This window comes from Peromyscus eremicus, chromosome 16_21 (assembly GCF_949786415.1).
Source record: "Peromyscus eremicus chromosome 16_21, PerEre_H2_v1, whole genome shotgun sequence".
Classification (NCBI taxonomy): domain Eukaryota; kingdom Metazoa; phylum Chordata; class Mammalia; order Rodentia; family Cricetidae; genus Peromyscus; species Peromyscus eremicus.
In genome coordinates this window covers 38834678-38857448 of record NC_081432.1, presented here as the reverse complement: position 1 = coordinate 38857448, position 22771 = coordinate 38834678, and positions in this window count along the sequence as shown.

The window sequence follows — 22771 nt, the reverse complement described above, 5'->3', positions numbered from 1 at the left end:
TGGATACTTCAAGCTACTTCAGCAAGGGGAGTCCCAAACTGTGAAGAGCTCAAGTGCCTTTTTTGTGCATTTTGATGTGTATGTGGTATATGTGCATGTGTATTCAGGTCAGGCGTCTGTCATTCTGTCTTAATCCCTTCACACAAGCTCTCTCACTGAACCTGGAGCCAGGCTACCAGCCAGAAAGGTCCAGCAATCTTCCTGTTTCTGCCTGCCACGGCACTGGGATTGCAGGGCCCTCTGCAGCTGTGCCGGGCTTTTATCCGGGTGGTGGAAATTTGAACTGGGTTCTCATGTGTACACAGCAAGTGCTCTTAACCACAGAGCCATCTCTCTGTTGAGCAGTGAGGAAGATAAGCAGACTGTGGCACCTCCACACGATGGAATCCTGTTTAGCAACAGAATGAGTTGACATATGTATCAACACCGAGGAGACTCAAAACAACCCAGTTCTTACTGACAGGAGCCAGTAACGACATGCGTAGTTCCTTTTGTAGGAACTTTCCAGAACAGACGGACACAAAGGCAGGCTAGCAGTTGCTAGGTCTAGGAGTTAGTACAGAGCAGCGGTGGAAGTATTCCAAAGCAGGCTAAGGTCATGCCTCTACAAGCTTGTCAACTCATTTAAACCAGTTAGTGCCCGGAAATGGGCCATTTGTTCCATATGTGAATTATAGTTCAATAAGTTATAACTCTTAAAAAGTGAGTGTCGAGGGCTGGGGAGATAGCTCAAATGGTAAAGTGCTTGCCACGTGAGTGTGAGGACCTGAATTAAATGCTCAGAAACTGCCCCTCCCCAACCACCCCACCGGGTATAATGGAGAGTGTTTATACACACAGTTACAAGGGAGGCAGAGACAGGCGGATCCCTGAGGCTCATTGGCCAGCCCACCTAGCCAAATCAACAAGCTCCAGGTAAAGGGGTGAGACCCTGTTTCAAAACGAGATGAATGGGGCTGGAGAGGTATGTCAGTGGTTGGTGCTCCTGGTACCGAATTTAGAGATCATTCAGGCAATGCTCACCTTTAGAACTCTCTCTTTGTCCCTATCCCTCCCTTTCTTCCTCTCCCCCTTCCTCCCAGCTGCTGAAAAAGAAAATGGCAGGCACCCTACCTAGAGAGTCTGCCTATGATTGTCTGGTTTTTATTTCCCGAGAGAAACTTCCTGAGACCTTAAGTAGCCATGGGCACTTCTAATATGGTGGACTCACACCAACTAAATTCTTGTTCCTTCTTCTTTTAGTAATGATAGAAAAAAAATATTCTCAGTGTCCCACAAAGGAACACAAAAGAGAAAATAACCCCTCAAGCAATTTTCATTTTCCCGCCCTTGTGACTAGTGGGGCCAGTGGACTGTAAGGGGCTTGGCAATTATGATGGCCATGAGAGATTTGCCTTTTGAATATGCTTGGTCACTCATATTCATAGTCACTCGACCATTCCTCTCAATGCTGGGCTATTATAAAGATTACGGTAGTCTCATGCAACCAGATGCTTCACCAAGGCAGAAAAGTCGGCAGGAAATGCCACAGTCTATACTAGGGAATCCTTTTTTTTTTTTTTTTTTTTTTTTTTTTTTGGTTTTTCGAGACAGGGTTTCTCTGTGTAGCTTTGCGCCTGTCCTGGAACTCACTTGGTAGCCCAGGCTGGCCTCGAACTCACAGAGATCCGCCTGCCTCTGCCTCCCGAGTGCTGGGATTAAAGGCATGCGCCACCACCGCCCGGCTTATACTAGGGAATCCTATCCCTCTCCTGTGAGAGCACTTTGGAGGCCCATCAGCTGTGGCAGGCCAAGAAGACCACACTGTTGGAAGTTCCAGAAGATCCTTAAACTTTAGCTAGTGCCTAACCCTAACAGACGGGCATGTGTGAACTCCACAAAGGTGCCAGAAACCTGAAGGTCATAGGAGCTAGAGTCAGACAGTGGTCAGTCCCCTTGCTTCTGAGGATCAGCACAGAGGCTTGAGACACAGTGTCTCAGGAGCACAGCAGTCCCACCCTGGAGCTGCCTCCAAAGTTCCAGAGTTTTTTGTTTTGTTTTGTTTGTATTGTTCCAATGGGCATTAGCTTTTTTGTGCCATCTGGGCTTGAAGCTTAGGGTTGATTCTTTAACATACTGAGTTATCACGGGGTTGGTTCATTAACATATCAGAGCCTGCCATAGGCTTGGTTCGTATTGGAGCTGCCTTGTTGCTGGCTCCTTATCTTGCAAGCATTACATTATTCCAAGTCACACGCAATGGTTTTCAGGTTACACAAAATGGTTTCACTTATGGTCGAACACCCTTTCGAACTCGGCTAGCATATGCTGACTTCCTGAAGTCTCTGCTAACAGTAAGTGACAAGATTCTTTGGTGACAGTTGTTTCAGGGTGTCCCTGGGCAAGCCCCTAACCTAAAGAATGAATTAATCTAGCTATCTCTTTAGCATGGCTTAAGGTGATCCTGCCTTCCTGGGGGGGGGGGGGGATGAGGGGTGTCCCTTGGCCAGACAATTGACGTACCCTACCTGGAATGTTAGATCTCTACCGGGCCAGAGATTCTGTTCTATTAAGCAGGAGTTTTCTCTTAACAGGCCTTCACTGTTACCCTTATTACCATAATATGTCTTCTCTTTAAGGGTAACCTAGGGTCACTTAGAAGCCAGATCAGAGTTCAGAGCCCACAAAACACTGTCAACATCTCCGGCCTCTGGCAAGGATGATCCTGCCGAGGAGACCTACCAACATTCCTGGCTTTTGGTCAAGAGACTGCTTTCGGTCAACTGGCTGTTCTTCTTTGGGGGTCTTTTCACCCTAGACCATCTAGCCAATTTTAAACTCCTGTTTCATCATCCCCACCCTTAAGAGGTAACCCTAACTACTATTGTACTACCTTCTCTCAGCTGAAAGGGGTGTCAGATGTGGCACTGGGTTTATCTAAAAGACCTTGTCTTAGTCACTGTTCTGTTGCTGTGACGACACACCATGACCATGGCAACTTTTATAAAGGAAAGCATTTATTGGGTCTGGCTTATAGTTTCAGAGGTTAAATCTGTTATCATCACAGTGGGAAGCATGGGGGCATGCAGGCAGACATGGTGCTTGAGAAGGAGCTGAGAGTTTTACATCCGGATCTGTGGAGAGCAGGAAGAGAGCATGACACTGGGCCTGGCTTGAGCATCTGAAACCTCAAAGCCCACCCCCCAGTGACACACTTCCTCCAACAAGGCCACACCTACTCCAATAAGGCCACACTTCCTAATAGTGTCACTCCCTATGGGCCTATGGAGGCCATTTTCATTTACAGCACTACAGTGGGCAAGAGGCAAACCATTGTCCTGTGTTTTTGGCCCCTCTGACTGTATACAGTTATATAAGATGCAGATCAGCTTCTGGTACTTTTAATCGATGTATAATAGTTAGATAAGTTTAGGAAAAAAATCTCAAACACTTTTTTAAAACTTTGATTAAATATACATTTTGGTTCTTTAAGGCAGTCCTCATAATTGTTAGGAAGAGCAGAATAGTAACTCCACTGACATAAGCAGAAGTTTGATATCAATGAATTGTACTTTGACCTTAGAAAATTTAACTTCATATACATAAACTCTCATTCTTTGTGGGACTTGCTCAGACCTTTGTAACTTGCTTAAATGATTCAGCTTTCTTTTTTATTCCACCCATTTTAATTTCTCTCCCTTTTTACTAAAAATTTTTTCATTCTTAGCCAGGTGTGGTGGCACATGTCTTTAATCCCAGCACTTGGAAGGCAGAAGTGGGTAGACCTCTGGGAGTTCAAGACCAGCCTTGTCTACATAGTACATTCCAGGACAGCCAGAGCTATATAGTGAGAGCCTGTCTCAAAAAAAAAAAATTCCATTATTACATCCTACTTACATTTCCTTCTACTTACTGGTTTTCTTTTTTAAGTCTGTGAGATGTGAGAACAGTTAACAAATTTACCATCTTTTCTGAGAGTTTTATCCTGGGGGTGGGTGGGTGAGTAAGCATAAGGTCCCAATGATAAAACAAAATCTGATTCCACCCAAGTTCACCCTGAGGACCCAGCAAGTTACTGGGCTTATTCACAGAGGAGTTACTGACAGAGGTTTGGGTGTCTCAAAAGCAGCTTTACTGGAATGTCTTCGCCCATTATCACTGATAGCTTCCTCATAGTTGTGTAGGTGGAGCCCCTTCTACAGCCTGTAGACTCTGGCTCCTCCCACACTGTGAGGCTACATGCAATTAGGACAGGCAGCACAGAGTGCAGCTGGCTGCAAGGATGACTGGGTACTCAGGTGAGGCTCCAATGACCCTCCTGACCCCTCCTTCTATAAAGGAACGTCAACAACCAATAAAACCAGCCATGATGATCTTTTATAAGCAGGCACAGCTGGTCTTATGAAGATGGCAGTTGTTTGGCTTAGAAAGTAGTGCTGTTCAATGCCACCTTAATAAAGGAAAGCTTAATCCAATATAGTCATAGGATAATGTAATGGATTAATATTTCCTACGCATATACTCTTAATCTGTGAGGTTTTGTAAGTTTACAGGTGAACCTTATTATAAAACACGAAAAGTCAGTATAACTGATACAGTGCATAGAGTTGTTTGCCATGACCTGGGTTTTGGTGTCCAGTAATAGACAGAAGCAGCAGATACATAGAAAATCATCAAATCGATGTTTACAATATCCAGCAGAACTCAACTAAGGAGCCCTGTTAAAACTATAATGCTGGAGTTATTATTGTCAAATGGATCTTGCTTTGACTGCCCCTTACCCCCCAGGTAAAAGCCGTCACTGGGAAAGGAATCCATGAAGGAAGCCGGAGGAATGGGGAGGTGTAACCAAAGGCCATGGGTGGAGCTGTTGCTCTGGGACCATAAGGAGAAGCTGGACAGGAGACCAGGACTGTGGCACTATTTGTCCACTTACGCTTCTGGTAGCCATCACGAATGTTGTTTATGTGTCCATTTCTGGTTATATATTGCTATTATAATACATAAGGTTTTTTGTTTTATTTTGATTTTAGTCTTGTTGGCCATGTATCTCATTACCTTGCAAACTAGCTTATTAGGATCTTTGTCTAGTATTTTTGGAATTTTCTGTGCAAACCATCATGACAACTGTGAAAAAAGTTTAATTTCATGCTTTTTCATTTATATGAGTTTTTATTTCCTTTCTTTGCCTTGTTGCATTAGCTGGAATATCCAATGTAGTATTGAATAGGAATGGGAAAAGTAGCCACTGTTGACATGACGGGGTACTCTATTCTTAGGAGCGAAACTTCTAGTTTCTCAAGTGTGATGTTATCTGTGGGTTGTCTGTAGGTGTTTTGTTGTTGTTATTTGTTTGTTTTTCATCAAGTTTAAGGGAAATGCCTATGTTCTGATTGTTGAGAGTTTTCACTTGAAATGATGTTAAATTTTGTCACGTGTTCCCCCTCTCTGTATCCACTGACACGATCATCTATCTGGCCGCTCTTCTCCAGCCTATTGATATGATGGGTTACATTAATTGAGTTTTAGATATTGAGACAGCTTTATATACCTGAGGTAGATCCCACTCAGTTATGGTGTATAATTCCTATTATACATTAGTGGATTTAATTTGCTAATTTTTATTGAGGACTTTTGCATCTGTGTACAGGGAAGATAATGGTCTCTGGATTTTTGTTATGATCACGTCTTTTCTGGTTTTGTAATGCTGACCTCATAGGATGTTAGGTAGTGTTTCCTCTTCTTCTGTTTTCTATAAGAGACTGTAAAGAATTGGTATCATTTGTTCCTTAAATGTTTGCTAGACTTCATTGGTGAAACTGTCTGGGCGTGGTGATGTTTTGTAATGCTCATTTATATGTGACATTTACCTCTGCATGGGTTGGTACAGATATGTTATCTTTGTACCCATTTAAAAAGGACTTCATCTAAGTAATTAAAGTTATGGGTACAGACATATTCATAATGCACCTTTATTATTCTTTTTATATCTATGGTATCAGTGGTTATGGCTCCTTGTTTTTAAAAACATTTATTTTACTGTATGTGTGTGCATATGTGTGTTGGCAAACACATGCCTCAGTGAGTATGGAGGTCATAAGACAACTTTTGGGTGTTGATTCTCTCCTACCATGTGGTCCCTGGTAACAAACTCAGTTTGTCAGCCTTGGTGACAAGTACCTTCACCAGCTGACCCATCTCACCGGCTCTGGCTCTTTTTCGTGTGTTTTATTCTTGTATCCATTTGTTTCTAAATATTTTCTAATTTCAGTTGTGACCTCTATTGAGACATAAGGGATAACGAAAATGAGAACCAGATTCATCTATTCTTTCTGTGTGTTATCCGGTCCTCTGCCTCCTCTAGCTATTTACTTTAAAGCATCTTCAGCTTCATAGCCGCATTCGGCAGAGAAGCAGGGTGGGGTATGCTTACTCCATCTCCACCTGGAGATAGAACTTCCATGAGGATTTTTTTCTGTGTTGAAGATTGAACCCTTACAGATGCCAGGTGTATTAGTTGGGTGTCTCTAGAGAAACAGAACTGATACAATAAATCTACCTATATGTCTGTCTGTCTATCTATCTATCTATCTATCTATCTATCTATCTATCTATCTATCATCTATCTTCAAAGGGATTTACTAGAATGGCTTACAGTCTGTGGTCCAGCTAGTCCAACAATGGTTGTCTCCTGCTGGAAAGGCCAGGAACCCAATAGTTGTTTAATCCACCAGGCTGGATGCCTCAGCTGGTCTTCAGTATTCATTGGCATCCCAAAGAAGTAGGTTCTAATGCCAGAAAAGTAATGCCCCAGCAGCAGGAGAGATGAACTTGCCTGTGAGATTAAGAACAAGCAGGCTAAAAACAAAAGCTTTCTTCTTCTGTGTCCTCTCATTGGGCTGCCCCTAGAAGGGTAGCCCAGATTTAAGGTGGGTCTTCTGACCTCAAATTATCTGAACTTAGAGTAGGCCTTCCGACCTCAAATGATCCAACCAAGAATAACCCCTCATAGGTGTGACCAGCTCTTTGGGCTTGATTCCATCTATGGTCAAATTGACAACCAATATTAGCTGCCACGCTAGTGATTTTGTACATTGTTTATTACTTTTCTGTAGCTGTGACCAAGTGTCTGGGAGAGTGAAAAGGGTGAGGGATTCACTTTAGCTCATGATTTCAGCTCTTCATGACAAGGTTGGTAAAGCAGAGCTGTTTGTGTCATAGCTCTCAGGAAGTAGAGTGAAGACAGGCAGGATCCAGGCCAGACGTGCCCTTCAAAGACACACCCCTGTGACCTACTTCCTCCAACCAGGCTCCACTTTGTACAGTTTCTACTATCTCTCAATCATTTATTAAGATATTTAATTCATCAGTTCATCAAACCACTGATTAAGACAGAGTTCCCATGATCTTATCTAAAATTACCACATGTACATATGTATGTATACACACACACACACACACACACACACACACATCACTAATCTCCCAAGTACATCTCAATACAGAAGGTTTTGATAAGAAATAAAATCAGAGTAATTGGAGACAACAGGTGGTCACTGTTGTGTGACTATTTCTGGGGAGACGTAAACAAAAGTCTATTCATTCTAGATAGGGCACTAATGACAGACCAAATTAATGATAACATTATAGTCCAACTTGATGACCCAGTGAACTTATTGGGGTTACTTTTAGGAGTGTGAGTGTTACTTATAGAAGCAGGGGTGACTCAAAGGCAGCTGTGTCACTGAAAACCCAACCCAACATGGGAGGTGAGTCATGAAGGTTGCAAGCTTGCAGCTTTCTGCATGACTTGCAGGCAGCTCTCCAGTTTGCAGAGTTTCTTCTCTTATTACTTTATAACCTTGGGGAGGAAGAGCCTTTGCGCATCTGGTCAGTTTCAGGGACTTCCTAAGACTTGTGAGTTGTTCATGTCTTAAATCTTAATGAACCTCCCTTTAGAAATTTCTAAGTCTTTAAAAAAAATTGTGTGTGTGTGTGTGTGTGTGCACAAGTGTGTGTGCCATGTGTGTGGAGGCCAGAAAAGGGTACCAATCCCCTGAAACTAGAATTACAGATGGTTGTGAGTCACCCAGTGTCGGAGCTAGGAACTAAACTCGGGTCCTTCGGAAAACTAGCAAATGCGCTCAATCTCCAGCCCCAAACTTCTGGAGTGTTTATGATTTTCTCTCCAGGGTGGAATGTTTCAACTCAGAGAAAATTGCTATACAACAGTCATGTACGCTGGGCATTAGATATTGGCAGTGGTGGTAGGTAAGAGGAAGCAAGCCAGGGTTCCCAGAAAACTAGAACTTTGCTGTCTCTTGACTGGGTATTAAAGAAGGAAGGGTATTATAGATATGACAAATTCGGCATCTCTAGGGAACAGAAGCAAAGGATTTTATGCATTTGGGGCATTATATACAATAGGACATAGAGGTGATATGGGGCAGGCAGGAGTCAGACATATGCATTCTGTTGTGTGTGAATTTCATTGCAGAGTCTATGTAGAATATATTACTCTCCTGGGGTTGCTAGAACACATTACTACAGATTTGGCAATGCCGTGGAACACAAGTGTATTCTCTTAGAACTCTGAAGGATAAAAATCTGAAGTCTTAAGTTTAAAGTCCAGACATCTGTGGGGCTCTGAGGGAGAATCCACTTTCTGCCACATTCATTTTCTACTGACCACTGATGGGCTTCCGTGTACGGCTGACCACATCTTCACTCTCTGCTTCTCACATCCTACCATGTCTTCCCACTTCTACCCCTTCATCAGCCTCCAAGGACCCTTCATCTGTCCTCTAGGGATTTTTGTAGATATCCAGGCTCATCTTCCATTTCAGAAACCGCAGTCCCAAAGTCCCTATTCTCATGAAAGGTAACTCTGGCTCTGGGTCTCAGGCATGGTCATCCTGGAGGGTCATTGTGCTGACTAGTTTTATGTCAACTTGACACAAGCTAAAGTCATCTGAAAGGAGGGGTCCTAGGTTAAGAAAATGCCCTCATAAGATCTGGCTGCAGGGCATTTTCTTAATTAGTGATTGATGGGGGAGGGCCCAGTTCATTGTGGATGGTGCCATCCCTGGCTGGTGTCCTGGGTTCTATAAGAAAGCAGGTTGAGCAAGCCATGAAGGGAAATCCAGTAAGCAGCTCCCCTCCATGGCCTCTGCATCATCTCCTGCCTCCAGGTTCTGGCCCTGTTTGAGTTCCTGTCCTGACTTCCTTTAGTGATGGACTATGATGTGGAAATGTAAGCCCAGTGGTGTTTCATCATGGCAATAAAAACCATAACTAGGAAGTCATGAAGCAGGTTATCTCAAGGAAGCAGTTTACAGGTATCAATTGGAGGTCTGTAGAGTAGGGAAGCTGTAGGGAAGATCTGGGTTCCAGTGGGAAAGCACCGTGGACAGGGTGGCAGTCAGCATGTGGATGGACAAGAAAGGCTTGGGTTCTGCCTCCACTGGCTGGGTGGATGGTGCCCGTTTTGATCAGATGAGGACGCATCACGAGATAAGCAAGGAATCCTCGTAGGCAGTTGGACCTACTCTGGGGAGGTGATGGGTGTTGGCTGTTCCGTCCTGCCTGACATATGGAAGCTTTTCATTTTTGTTTTTATTACTGCGATAATATGAAAAGTAATGTGGGGAGGAAATGGTTTACTTGGCTTCCAGTTCCACACCACAGTCCGTCATGGAGGGACGTCAGGGCAGGAACTCAAGCAGGAGCGGAGGGGGAACCATGGAGGGAAAGCTGCTTCCTGGCTTGTTCTTGCTGGCTTATGCTCAGCTGATTGTGTTGCACAGCCCGGACCCACCTACCGAGTGATGATGGGCTGGGGCCTCTTCAATCCATTAGCAATCACGACAGTGCTCCATGGACATAGCCACAGGCCAATCTGATGGAGGTAATTCTATTTGTCATCCTTTTCCCCAGGTGACTCTAGGTTGTGCCAAGTTTACTAGAATAACTAATCAGTGGAGATGGAGTGGCCATTTAGAGCTGTGTCTAGAATTTATAAGTGCCTGGAAGTTAGCAGAGAACAATGATGATGATGATGATGATGATGATGATGATGATGATGTGATGATGTGTGTGTGTGTGTGTGTGTGTGTGTGTGTGTGTGTGTGTGTGTGTTCTAGGAGAGGGAATGCAGGCACAAACGTACAGATGTGTGCACATATGTATACAGGCCAGGGGCCAATATAGCGTGGCTTTCCTCAGGCGCTGTTGAATTTGTTCTTTGAAACAAGCCTTTTCACTGTCCTAGTGCTTACCAAGTAGACTAGGCTGACTGCCCAGCAAGCCTCAGGGATCTGTCTGCCTGTTTCAGACTCCCCAACGCAGGGATTACAAAATGTGTCCCACCACACCTGGCTTTGCGTGTATGTGCCTGTGTCTTCTGGGCATCAAACCTGAGTCCTCAGACTTCCCATATGAGGCAAGCACCAACGGAACTATGTCCCCAGCCCCAACAACGGCTTTTACATCCAAGCAAAGTGGGAGAAGGGAAGGAAGTTAGATGGGTGGGCAAGCTCCAGGGAATGCCGTTGTCCCTGGCCGAGGAGGGTGCTAAGGCGCTGTATTCATAGTCGGTCTTAGGCTGGAAAGGACCACGTCTTACTGATTCAAAGCCTCGAGGGAAAGGGTACAGAATGTTTCGTGTGTGCTTTCTTTCGCTCATCAACCTCAGGGATCAGAGGCTCCAGTTGGGGCTGGCACTGCTTCTTGGCAGTCTCAATGAGCGTCCACAGAAAGCCTGAAGGAGGTTCCCCCTTAGCAACCTAATCTGGCAGACAGGAACCATTCCGCCTTCAGGTTGCCTGGCAGCAGCTGGAAAGCTATTATTTACCTTTCTGGGAACGTTCAACTGAAGAGGAGTTTGAGGGCATGTGAAAGTCTCTATGTCTCTGAGAAGAAGCATCGTCCTCTGCTGCTATGTGTAAGGAGACCTCCCACACGGTTCCTTCCAGAATTATTGGTGCTTCTCCCCCTCTGGCATGGCGTTTCCTCCCCAGCTCATAGGAGGTAAACACGGTTCTTCCTCTTTGATGGGCTGAGACTTCACACCTGAGAGAGGAGCAGGGTCTCAGGAAGGGCTGAGTGGACGAGAAGGGGCAGGCACTTCAGAAGGAAGGATGGGCACGTCAAAGTGGATAAGCCGAAATGATCGTGGCAGGGATGGAGACCACTCAGCTGAAGAGGAACATGTCCCAGACCCCAGCTCCAGGATGCTGTTCGGAAATGGGGACCAGGAAGAGGCTCTGTGACCTTCTTGGTTATCTCAGATAAAGATTGTGTATGGATGTGTGTGTGTGTGTGTGTGTGTGTGTGTGTGTGTGTGTGTGAATGTGGAGGTCAGAGGTTAACCTCGGCTGTTGTTCTTCAGATACCTTCTCCTTTATTTTTTGAGACGGAGTCTCTTGGTGGTACAGAGCTCACCAAGTGTGCTAGACAGGCTGGCTAGTGAGTCTCTGGCATTTGCTTTTCCTGCCTCCTCAGCGCTGGGATTATAGGTATGTACCATTGTACCACTTACTGCTACCCAGCTTTTTTTTTTTTTTTTTTGCTCATGTGAACTTGAGGACTAAACTCAAATCTTCATGCATACAAATGTTTCACCCCCACACTAAGTTATCTCCCAGCCTACAGGAGGCTTTTCTAAACCTCGGTGTCTTATGTCCGGAGGAAACAAAACAAAACAAAAACCTCCTTCATGAATAAAAGCTTCAGTAAGTCCATAGAGAAAAAAAAAATCTACTTAACTTTGTGGCATTTTCCAAAGGTTCCTGACAGATCTGTTCGTGTGTCCTATTCTCTAAATCCCGACTTAAGGAATTCACTCACGCTAGCATCCCAGCAAACTGAGCCCTGTTCTCCCAGACCCTGGGAAAAGACCCTCGGAGCCCCTGTGAATGAAAAATCGCTTTCTTGCATCTGCTACTGGAGGAAACGAAACAGAACGACCTTGTTTCTGGCTAGGAGGCTCATTCATCTTTCCTTGCTCAGTAGAGCTTCAAAGAACAACAGCCCAGCCATGGGAGCCACTCAGCTGTGATTTCAGATCAGACCTTGTTAGTCCCACCAGCTGTGTTAGCTCTGGGAGAGTCCCAGCCTGTCCTGGGCATCAGCTTTGCTGCAAACAACCAACTGCAACAATGTGACACTGCTTTGTATCCGCAGGGAAGGTTAGACAGAGCAGGCAGTGGGTTCTGCTTGGGAAGGACCAGTGGGTGCCTGTTTCGGTCAGTTCACGTTGAGAATTAGCCCTTTCTCTGCTGGTTATTAAAACATCTCCATGTCTCAGTTGGTGAACTGAAGGTTGCCAAACCAGGCTGAGGAAGTGAGCTTGATTCCTAGCACCCACATCAATTTAAAAAGAAAAAAGTCAGACTTAGAGGCCAGGCATGGTGGTGCATGTCTCTAATCCCAGGGCGGGAGAAGGGGAGACTGGAGGATAAGTGGGGCTTGCTGGCCAACCAGTCCAGACAAATCAGCAAGCTTCAACTTCAGTAAGAAACTGGTTTTCAAAAGATAAAACGGGTCTAGGGAGATTGGTTCAGTGAGTAGAGAAGAGCTTCCATGAGCCAGCATGAGGTCCTGTGTTCAGGTTCCCAGACTGATGGAAAAGCTGGGTGTGGCCGTATGTGTCTGTAACTCCAGTGTTAGTGGCAGCGTGCAAGGAGCGAAAGGACCACTAGGAGTTGCTAGCTGGCCGGCCTCACTAGAAAACCAGCAACATCCAGGTTCTGTGAGAGACCCTGTCTGAAAGGAGCGAGGTGGAGAGTGATGGATACACTACACACAGAGAATAAGGTGGAAGATCTCTGAGCCTCATCTTCAAATATGTCAGAGGCAGGTACTGTGGGTCTCTCAGTGAGCTGCTGTGGGTGCAACATAGACCGCCATTACCATTGCTCCCATTTCATGAAGAAAGAGAGAGATTGGCACTGTCCACTTTCTCCTTAGCCTCAGAGGGTGGAGCTAACTGGGACATGAATGTGATTTCAGTTAGTCTTCAATTCCGGTCCACGTCTTGGGGTCAGAAAAAGTGAACCCCACATGAGTGACAACAGAAGCCAGCTGTATTGCAGCTAGGGTGAAGGTAGGGCATTTGGTGGTGTGTTGGCCACAGGGTGACACTGCCTTGGGCTCCCCGCAGCCAGAGTTCCCCAGGGTAGCCCTCAGCAAGGCTTCCCCCCCCCATAAATGACAGCTGTTGCGAGATCTCTGGCGCCCTCTGGTGGTGATAAGCTGTCCTAGGCACTTGCCCTGAGAGGTGAAAGTCTAGAGGAAGCTGCTTTGGAATACATACTCCAACTTCATGGAGGATGCCGATGTTCCTGTCCGCCTCTGTCCTGGCCTTCCCAGCACCTCTCACCCAGAATCACAGATTCATTCTGATTGCTCTCCTTTTATGAATCAGGAAGTGGGTTACTGTTCGGGGGGCCAGCAAGTTCCCTGCCTCCCTGAGATCTGCAAGCCAGAGAGGTTCACATCACTCCATTTCTGTTCGGGTCTCATTCTCTTCTCTCTTGTTTTCTGGCCTTGAGGTGGCAGTGTGAGCAGCCTGTCCTCTGGTTTTCTCCTCAAGTTGGTGGGGGGAAGCAAGGAACCCTAATGGGCCCAGGTTAGCACACAGCTGAGATCTGGTAGCTTCTGGTATGATGGCCCTCCCTGTGATCCTAGCCAGTGGCCTTGCCATAGCTTGCTCTGTGCATGGGGATCAGATCATTCTCTGAATTTCCTTCTGTCTTTTCTTTCTTACATGGCCAATGAGAACTTCCTTAAAGGATGCTATTTGGAGGGTTTCAGTCGGCTAGCGTGTGGGAATGTGACCATTTTTATTATTAACTTAAACTCTTTGAGGAATATTGACAGGAACTGGGGAGATGGCAAGATGGCTCAGTTCATAACATGCCTGCCATACAAGCACAAAGACATGAGTTCAGTTCCCCAGCATCCTTTAAAGTCTAGGTGTGGCAGCATGTACCTGTCACCCAGGCATGTTGGGGGGAGAAGGAGGATGGGGTACAGAGAGAGATGGATCCAGGAAACTCATTGGCCATTCATGCTAGCTGAACCCACGAGCTCCGAGTTCAGTGACTTCATAAGGTTCCGATTATTTATCTCTTGAATCACTGGTATAAACTGCTACAAGTTTCCTTGGCAGAAAATGGTATTTTCAGTATTTGTTTTGTGGTTCTAGTAGTTGAACCCAGGGCTTGGCCCATGCCAGGCAAGCATGCTCACACTGAGCTATTGGGATTTTGAAACAGAGTTTTGATATGTAGCCCAGATTGGCCTCGAATTCCTCCTACCTCAGCCTCCCAAATGCTCCAAAGATTTCAATATTGGCTTAATTCTGTTAGTGGTTAAGTCAGTTGATAAGCTTTTTAAAAGTATAAAGATGTGTGGTGTCTCTGCCACCATCAATTGAAAGACTACACTTTCCCCTGATGAATTCCTTTGGTACCAACAATTTGTAAATTTACATACACTGCTTAACTTTGGGTCATTATTTAATTCCACTGCTCCATTAATGTCTTCACACCATATCATGCTCCTTTGAACACTATAGTTCTAGAAAACCCCAAGCCAGGCAGAGTGGTACCCTAAATGTATGCTTCCTTTCCAATATTGTTTTAGCTAGTCTAAGACATTTGTATTTCCATATAAACTTTAGAGTCTCCTTAAAATTTCTACAAAGCCTGCCAGAATTCTGGTCAATATTCTGCTGATCTACAGACCAACTCAGAGGAAAGACACCCTATGTCAACTTCTGACCTCCAGAAATCCCTAAATGTCAACCTCCGGCCTGTAGCATGAATCTTAAAAGTTCTTATTAATAAAAACAAACCTGAGGCCAGGTATTGAGGTGAATGCTGGAAGATCAGAGAGACAGAACAAGCCACAGCCTCACCTCACCAATTCCTCAGCTGATTCTGTCTCCTCAGACTGGAAGCCAGCTCATCCAGAATGAATCTCAGCTGAACTGCTACTCAAAAGCCTAAAAGCTTAACCAGGCCTAGTTCCTCATCCTCATGCTTTAAATACCTTTCTGCTTCCTGCCATCACTTCCTGGGATTAAGGGCTCTTGCTACCATGCCTGGCTGTTTCCAGTGTGGCTTTGAACTCACAGAGATCTGGATGGATCTCCACCTTTGGAATGCCAGGATTAAAGGTGTGAGTGCCACCATTTTCTGGCCTCTGTATCTAGTGGCTGTTCTGTTCCCTGACCCCAGATAAGTTTATTAGGGTGCACAATATTTTGGAGAACACAATGTCACCACACCTGCCTCTGGAAATGTCCACACATGTGCACACCGACACCACCCCCACACAAACGGGTGGTCCCTTTTATTGATGGATTAGATTAGATCAGAGAACATAGTCCACATAATGTCAGTCTTCTGAATTTTGCAATCATTGCATATTTTTCTCTTGTTGTTTAGAAGTTAGAGATTAGTTCCACTATTCCTTTAGTGTTTGGGCCCAATTTGTGCTGAGTAAGACTTTTCCCAGAGAGACATCACACACACACACACACACACACACACACACACACACACACACACACACACGTGTCTACTCACCCCAGATCGGGAACCAACCACAGGCTGAAGCAGTGATTACACTAAGGTCCAAGTGAGGAACCAAAGAGTTTATTGGTAAAGGGTTACTTACAGAGGCAGGGAAGACTCAGATTCAGCTCCCGTCGATGGAAACCCCACCCCACACAGGTGATGACTCACAAAGGCTGCAACCTTAGGGCTTCCAGAAGGACCTGCAGACAGCTAGGCAGGTCAAGGAATCTCTTCCAGGCGGCTCAGCTCTCCGGGGAGTCTCACTTCCCGGCAGTTGTTTACTGCTTCTGTCCTAGGGGTGAGCACCCAGGGTATCTTGCTAGTTTGGGGATCTTTTTGAGACTTAAGTGATTTACTTCCTGAGTCCCGAGAGCCTATCCCCGTTTTCCCCGGAGAGAATGTTTTAACAGAACTTTCTCAGCTTTAAGGAGCCTTCCTCCATACTGGAAGGGTTCAACTAAAGGACATTACTACACCACAACTTGCAATGTGTGTGTTTTTTCTAATCAAATTATGAGGGTAGCCATCATCTCCTTCATGGAAAATGACCCCTGAACTCTCACTCCATACCTCTGCTGACTTCTGTGATTTTGTGTTATATTTTATATCTATGTTTCCTTTTTCTTTCTTGGTGTGTATTCATGCATGTATGTATGTATGCATGTATTGTGTGATGTGTGGTGTATGTGTACAGTGCGTGTGTACATACATATGTTTATGTGATTGCACAAGGGCCAGAGAACAACACTGTTGTGACCTACCATTCTCTACTTTATCCCCTTGAGAAAGAATCTTCCACCGAAGTTGGAGTTAGTCGGGCCATCTGCAAGCCCCAGTGATTCTCTGCCCCCACTCCCCAAAGCACTGGGGTTTCCAGTGTGCACATGCCACAGGCAGCCTTTCACATGGGTGATTGGCATTCAACTCAGGTCCTTGTGCTTGTACAGCATCGCGCCTCTACACAGTCGTCTTCTCCGCCACGAAGGTTTCAATACTTCCATGGGTTAGCACTATATATACTATACTGTATACTATATAACTATATAACTATGTTATATATATATATATATAGTTTGCACCATATACTCTATGACATGCTCACTTGTACTGACTCAGCCTCTGGTTTGCTGGTTCTTCCTTCATTCTCTCTCATCCATGGTAACTGTCTTCCTGTATGACATGTATCCTTTGGTAAAAAAAAATCTACTATATTTGAATTTGATCAGTGATTTTGTTTTGTTCAATTCTTTTTTTTTTTTTCAAGACAGGGTTTCTCTGTGTAGCTTTGGAGCCTGTCCTAGAACTCACTCTGTAGACTAGGCTAGCCTTAAACTAGACCAGGCTAGCTTTGAACTCACAGAGATCTGCCTGCCTCTGCCTCCCAAGTGCTTGGATTAAAGGCGTGTGCCACCACTGCCTAGCTTGATTCTTTTTTTTTTTGTTTTGTTTTTTGTTTTTCGAGACAGGGTTTCTCTGTGTAGCTTTGCGCCTTTTCCTGGAACTCACTTGGTAGCCCAGGCTGGCCTCGAACTCACAGAGATCCGCCTGGCTCTGCCTCCCGAGTGCTGGGATTAAAGGCGTGCGCCACCGCCGCCCAGCCCAGCTTGATTCTTAATAATTATTATTGAAAGGTATTTTCACTGTAAATACATTCATTCTTGTTTGTGAAAGACCCCCTGATGGCAGTCTTCCCTCAGGAGAGACCCTCGCCCAAGGATCACACCGAAACCACGAATCAGTTGCAAACAGCAAGAGGCTTTATTCAGGAACACGGGTACCCGGGGCGACACAGTCTCTCAAGAAGCTCAAGGGACTGGCGCGCGCACGGGCTGGAGCAGAGGGTTTTTATAGGGTCGGGCAGCCGAAGCTCGGGCAAGAAGCCTGGTTACAGGGTTTTGATTGGATGATGCAAATGAGGCCAGGTTCTGATTGGATGATTCAAATGAGGCCAGGTTCAAACCCAGGTCAGCTCGTGGTTTCTCCCCCAGCTTGCCACGCCTAGCTCTTGTCTAGGGTACAGGGTGTTTTTCTGACCTTTTAGTTCCTCGCTCTGGGGCCAGGTGGCTAACCATGAATGTTCTGTTTATCCCATGTCCGTTAACTGAACTCCTCAGTACCTCTCAGGCTTTATTCAAAAACAGCTGAGCTAAGCTATGTTAGGCGGGGAGGCTGGAGGTCTTTCAGTTTGGAAGCTATTTTTCTTTCTGTAATTAAAGATAGTCTTACCTTACATAAATTATCAAGACATGGACAGAATACACCCAAATTATTTGCCAACATATCACACAAATGGCTTCTACCCCGGTTGCTAATAGAGTTCTTGGTCCCCTCTGAAACCTCACAAGCCGGGCCTTCACCATCCACATTACTGTCTTCCAGGCAGCTAGTGTAATGACCCATTCAGCTCTGCTTACAGCATTCAACAGACTTTTTTAGTTCAAAGTCCCATAGTCTTCCATGTTCCAAAACACAAAATGAAAAACAAAAACAAACAAAAAACATAGTCGGGTTCTTTTTGTGTGTGTGTGTTTTGTTTTTGTTGTTGTTTCTCGAGACAGAGTTTCTCTGTGTAGTTTTGGTGCCTGTCCTGGATCTTACTCTGTAGACCAGGCTGGCCTCAAACTCACAGAGATCCACCTGGTTCTGCTTCCTGAGTGCTGGAATTAAAGACCTGAGTCACCACTGCCTGGCATAGTTGGGTTCTTAACAGAAAAAAACAAAATAAAACAAAAAACAAAAAACCCACTCCTGGTACCAATTTATGTATTAGTTACTTTTCTGTTGCTGTTATAAAATACCATGACTAAAAGCAACTTAAAGACAAGTTATTTTTGTTTAAGGCTCCAAAGCAACGGAGTCCATAACGGCAGGGAAGGTGTGGTAACAGAAACAGGAAGCAGTGAGATTATGTTTATCCACACACAGGAAGTGTAGAGGAGGGAGGGAGGAAGGAAGAGAGGGAGGGAGAGAGGGAGAATGGGAGGGAGGAAGAGAGAGGGGGGAGAAAGAAAGAGTTAATTCAGGAAGTGGTATACTTCCTTCGACAAAGCTCCGCCTCCTAAAGATTGCATAACCTCCCCAAACAGGAAGGTTCTACTGACCAGGAACCAATTGTTCATACATGAGCTATAGGGGACTTTGTGTTTTTTTCAGTCAAGCTACAACAAACATCATTTTGTTTGATAGCTATTTTCTTTCAGCATTATGGACATTTTTCTTTTTTCTTATGCTGCGGCTGCTGCTGCTGCTTTGAGCCAATTCTTTTCAAGTACTCTTCCTCCCACTCTGCCCCATGATACTTTGAAGGGGCCCCCCTTTAAAACATTTTTAAAGACTTATTATTTATTATTTTAAAATGGTGTGTAGCTGTGTGTGTTTGCATGTGAGTATGTGCACATGAGTTCAGGTGCCCATCAGGTTCCTGGAGTTAAAGACTATTGTGAGCTGCCAGATGTGGGTGCTGGAACTGAACTCAGGTTTCTAGAAGAGCAGCGAGTGTTCTTCCCTCCTGAGCCATCTTTCTAGCCCTGACCACCTACTCCTTGGAGAGTTTTTCGTGTTTGCTCTGGTTTTGTCAGCAACAAGGAGACAGAGACACAGCTCCAGTCTGCCCCGTCGGTAGGCTGAAGATTCCCCTAGAACCATGGTTCTCAACCTTCCTAATGCTGCAACCCTTTAATACAGTTCCTTGTGTTGCGGTGACCCCCCCCAACATGAAATTATTTTTGCTGCTACTTTATAACTGTAATTTTGCTACTGTTATGGATAGTAATGTAAATATCTGATATGCAGTATATCTGATATGTGACCCCTGTGAAAGGGTCGCTCCATCCCCAAGGGGGTCACAACTCACAGGTTGAGAACTACTACCCTAGAGTTTTAAAGACCTGGACTCAGACCAATCCAGGATTTGTAGCTTTAACTATTACTCTCCACAAATAAATTAGGATTAACAGGTTTATGTGTTGGAGATTTTTATTAAATATGTTTTAATATGTATAGTTTTAAATGGTGTGTGTGTGTGTGTGTGTGTGTGTGTGTGTGTGCATGCCATGTATGTGCAGATGCCTGCAGATCCCAAAGAGCTAGAGTTATAGGCTTGTGTGAGTCACCCAATGTGGGGGTACTGGGGACCAAACAGGTCCTCCGGAAGAGCAATATGCATTCTTAACCCCTTAACCCCTGAGCTGTCTCTGCAGCCCTATTTTAGCACACTAGTAAATGCTTAAGCAGGGGCGTTAAGAGAGAAAAAGGTGCGCATAAGAAAGTCAGACGCACCTCAAAGTGTGACTGTGGCTTCTCAAACAAGAGTCTCAAAAAGCAAGAATCCTTCCCTCTATGTCGTTGCCTCCCCCGCGCCCCCCGCCCTCTCCGGCTTTGATAGATACATGAGATGGCGCTGGAGTTGCTTTACATGGATTTATAATCCGATAAGGCAAGGCCAGAAGCGGCACATATCCTTTCATGGGATTTCTGACGAGATTCCTCGAAAATCGTAGGTCTGCAGCTTGGGAAGTGAGAACGGCTGGAAGTGGTTGTTGACTGTGTTGGCAGCGTTCTTGCTTGGCTGCTGGCAAGTGGTTCCGACCCGATTCCAGAGTGAGGGGGTTCCTTTTCTCTTCTCAGGTCTCCCACATGTACTCCGCCTTTCTCTCCTGCCTCCGTTTATCTAGAAATAGATTTCCTTTCTTACTGATTCAGCTTGAGACTCGTCGGGCTTTGTAAACGTACGAATGGGTGTGCTTTGCCAGCTGTCTGAAATTCTCAGCCCTCAGCCCTTCCAAGGGTGGGTCCTGCCGTCTTCTCTCCCTCTCCTTTGGAACTCCGGCCTGAGCTGATTCAGCTTCTCCCCTTTTTTCTCTCTTACCCTCTCTTCCACCATTTCCATCACTTTCCTCTGTCCTCGAGAACTTGTAAGTTTCTTCAGCCTATCTTGATTCAGTGAACTTGTTTTTAAAGCCGTGTATTGCACTGGGTGGTGGTGGTGGTGGCTCATGCCTTTACCCCCAGCACTTGAAAGGTAGAGCCAGGCGGATCTCTGTGAGTTCGAGGACAGCCTGGTCTACAGAGCGAGACCCAGGACAGGCACCAAAACTACGCGGAGAAACCCTGTGTTGCATTTCTAAGCTTTTTATTGTACCCTTAATTTCTAACATTTTTAGTTTCTGGGGGTCAGTTGCTGCCTCCCCATTCCCTGTGGCTGTGTGAACCTGCTCTGTGTCTCTTCAAGCATCGTAAGCATGCTTGTTTTTATTTCAGGCACTTTCCGTGTGTCTAATCCCCCAGGATCATGGCGTACGATTGTACTCCTGGGATAGGACCACATCTGTGCCTTTAGGCTGCTGTCCCTTTTCTACCATCTTGGAGCTACAGCATTGGACTCAATCCTTGCCGGGTGTGATGATTGGTTTTAACTTGGGACTTGACACAGTATAGAATCACCTGGAGTCTCAGTGAGGATGAGGCTGCGGCCTGTGGACAGGTGTGTGGGGGGTTGTCTTGACTGCATTCACGGAGGGGGGAAAACACAGACTCAAGTGGGCAGTGCTGTCCCCTGGGTTTGAACCTTGTAGTGTATAAAAAGGAGGAAGTGATCCGAGTGATCTCAGCATAAGCATGCATGCATCCATCTTCTCTCTGCTCCTGACTGCGAGTGGGACCAGATGTTTCAAATCCTGGCTGCTTTGACTTCCCTGCAACAATGGACTGTAAGGTGGACCAGGAGCCAAATAAATTCTCTTCCCTAAGTTGCTTTTATTGGGCTAATGATAGCAACTGGACAGGAAACCAAGACACTAGGCTTCTACAGAGAGATGAACTGTGCTGTTCAGAGCCCCTCTGGGCTCCAGTACACAGAATAATGGGTTTTCACAGAAGCCTTGGTAACTTCTCATGGGCTCTTTGAACGCAGGGACTGCTTCTAACATGTCCCCATTACTACATGCCAAGGACAATACTCAGCACATATTTGGTGGCTGTGACTTGGTATTCTGGTTACAGAGCTGGCATACAAACACACACAAAGGAATGAACTGATAAATGGAAAGCTGTATATAATGGAAAGAAACACATCTGATAACTGTTTTCTGAGTGTATATTGATATTTACCTATGAACTTTATGTGTGTGTGAGTTCATGCACATATGTAGGCCATACATGGATGCTAGTATCGTCTTCACTTGCGCCACCATAATTTTTGAGACAGGGTCTCTCACTGAACCTCAAACTTAACAACTGGCTAGCCTGACTGGCCAGTGAACCCCATGGATCCCTCTGTCTTTGCTTCTGAGTGCTGGGATTACACGTATGTGCCATCACACCATTTGGTGCCGGGGATGTGAACTCAGGTTCTCACGCTTGCATAGTAAGCACTTTGCCCACCCAGCCGTCTCCCCAGCCCCTAACGACAAACTTTGAAATCAAGGATTGGCAAGCTTCCTCTGCGACGGGCTAGATAAGAAACCTCGTAGGCTTTGCTGACTACGGGATGTCTTCATAGTGCTCTAGCCCTGCGGTTGTAGTCTGTCTCAGTCAGTGAAGAACTGACGGGGGTCAGCCCAGACGCACAAGAGGTCTGGGGTTGGGATGCTATTCAGGGACGATTTCTGGTGACAGTTTTCTTTCTGATGTATAGATAATGCCTTCCCACTGTATCCCTGCACAGCCTTTTAGCCTGTGCACAAACATCCTTGGCCTTTCTTTTCGTATAGGGACACCAAGCCTATCAGATTGGGGCCCCACCTGATGAGTATAACCTTTATTATTTTGTTAAAGGCTCTACCTCCAAATACAAGCACATTTGGATTTAGGGCTTCAACACAGAAATCATGGGGGTGGAGAAGGGGTGGCAGTTTAGGTCGAAAAGTGGCCTGAGCGGCTGTAACATACAAAAGCACGTGCGCCAGTGTGCCCAGTGCAACTAGATTCACAGAAAAGGTGTCAGGCTGGATTTAAGTCATGAATTGTCCGTCAACTGCTTGTCTAGAGAGCTAAAGATGTTTGACTTGTGCGACCAGATTCATTTGGAATAAAATTGTTTTCGTTGCTTTCTGACTGACCGAAGGGAACACTTCTCTGTGAACAGAGGAGAGGCCTCAGGTGTGGAGCTGGGGTGTGTGTGCTATATAGCATGATGCTCCCTGAGCTGAAGGCAGAGACACGGACTTGTGTTCCGTTGCCTAGCTTGTCCCAGGTTTCCTAGTGCT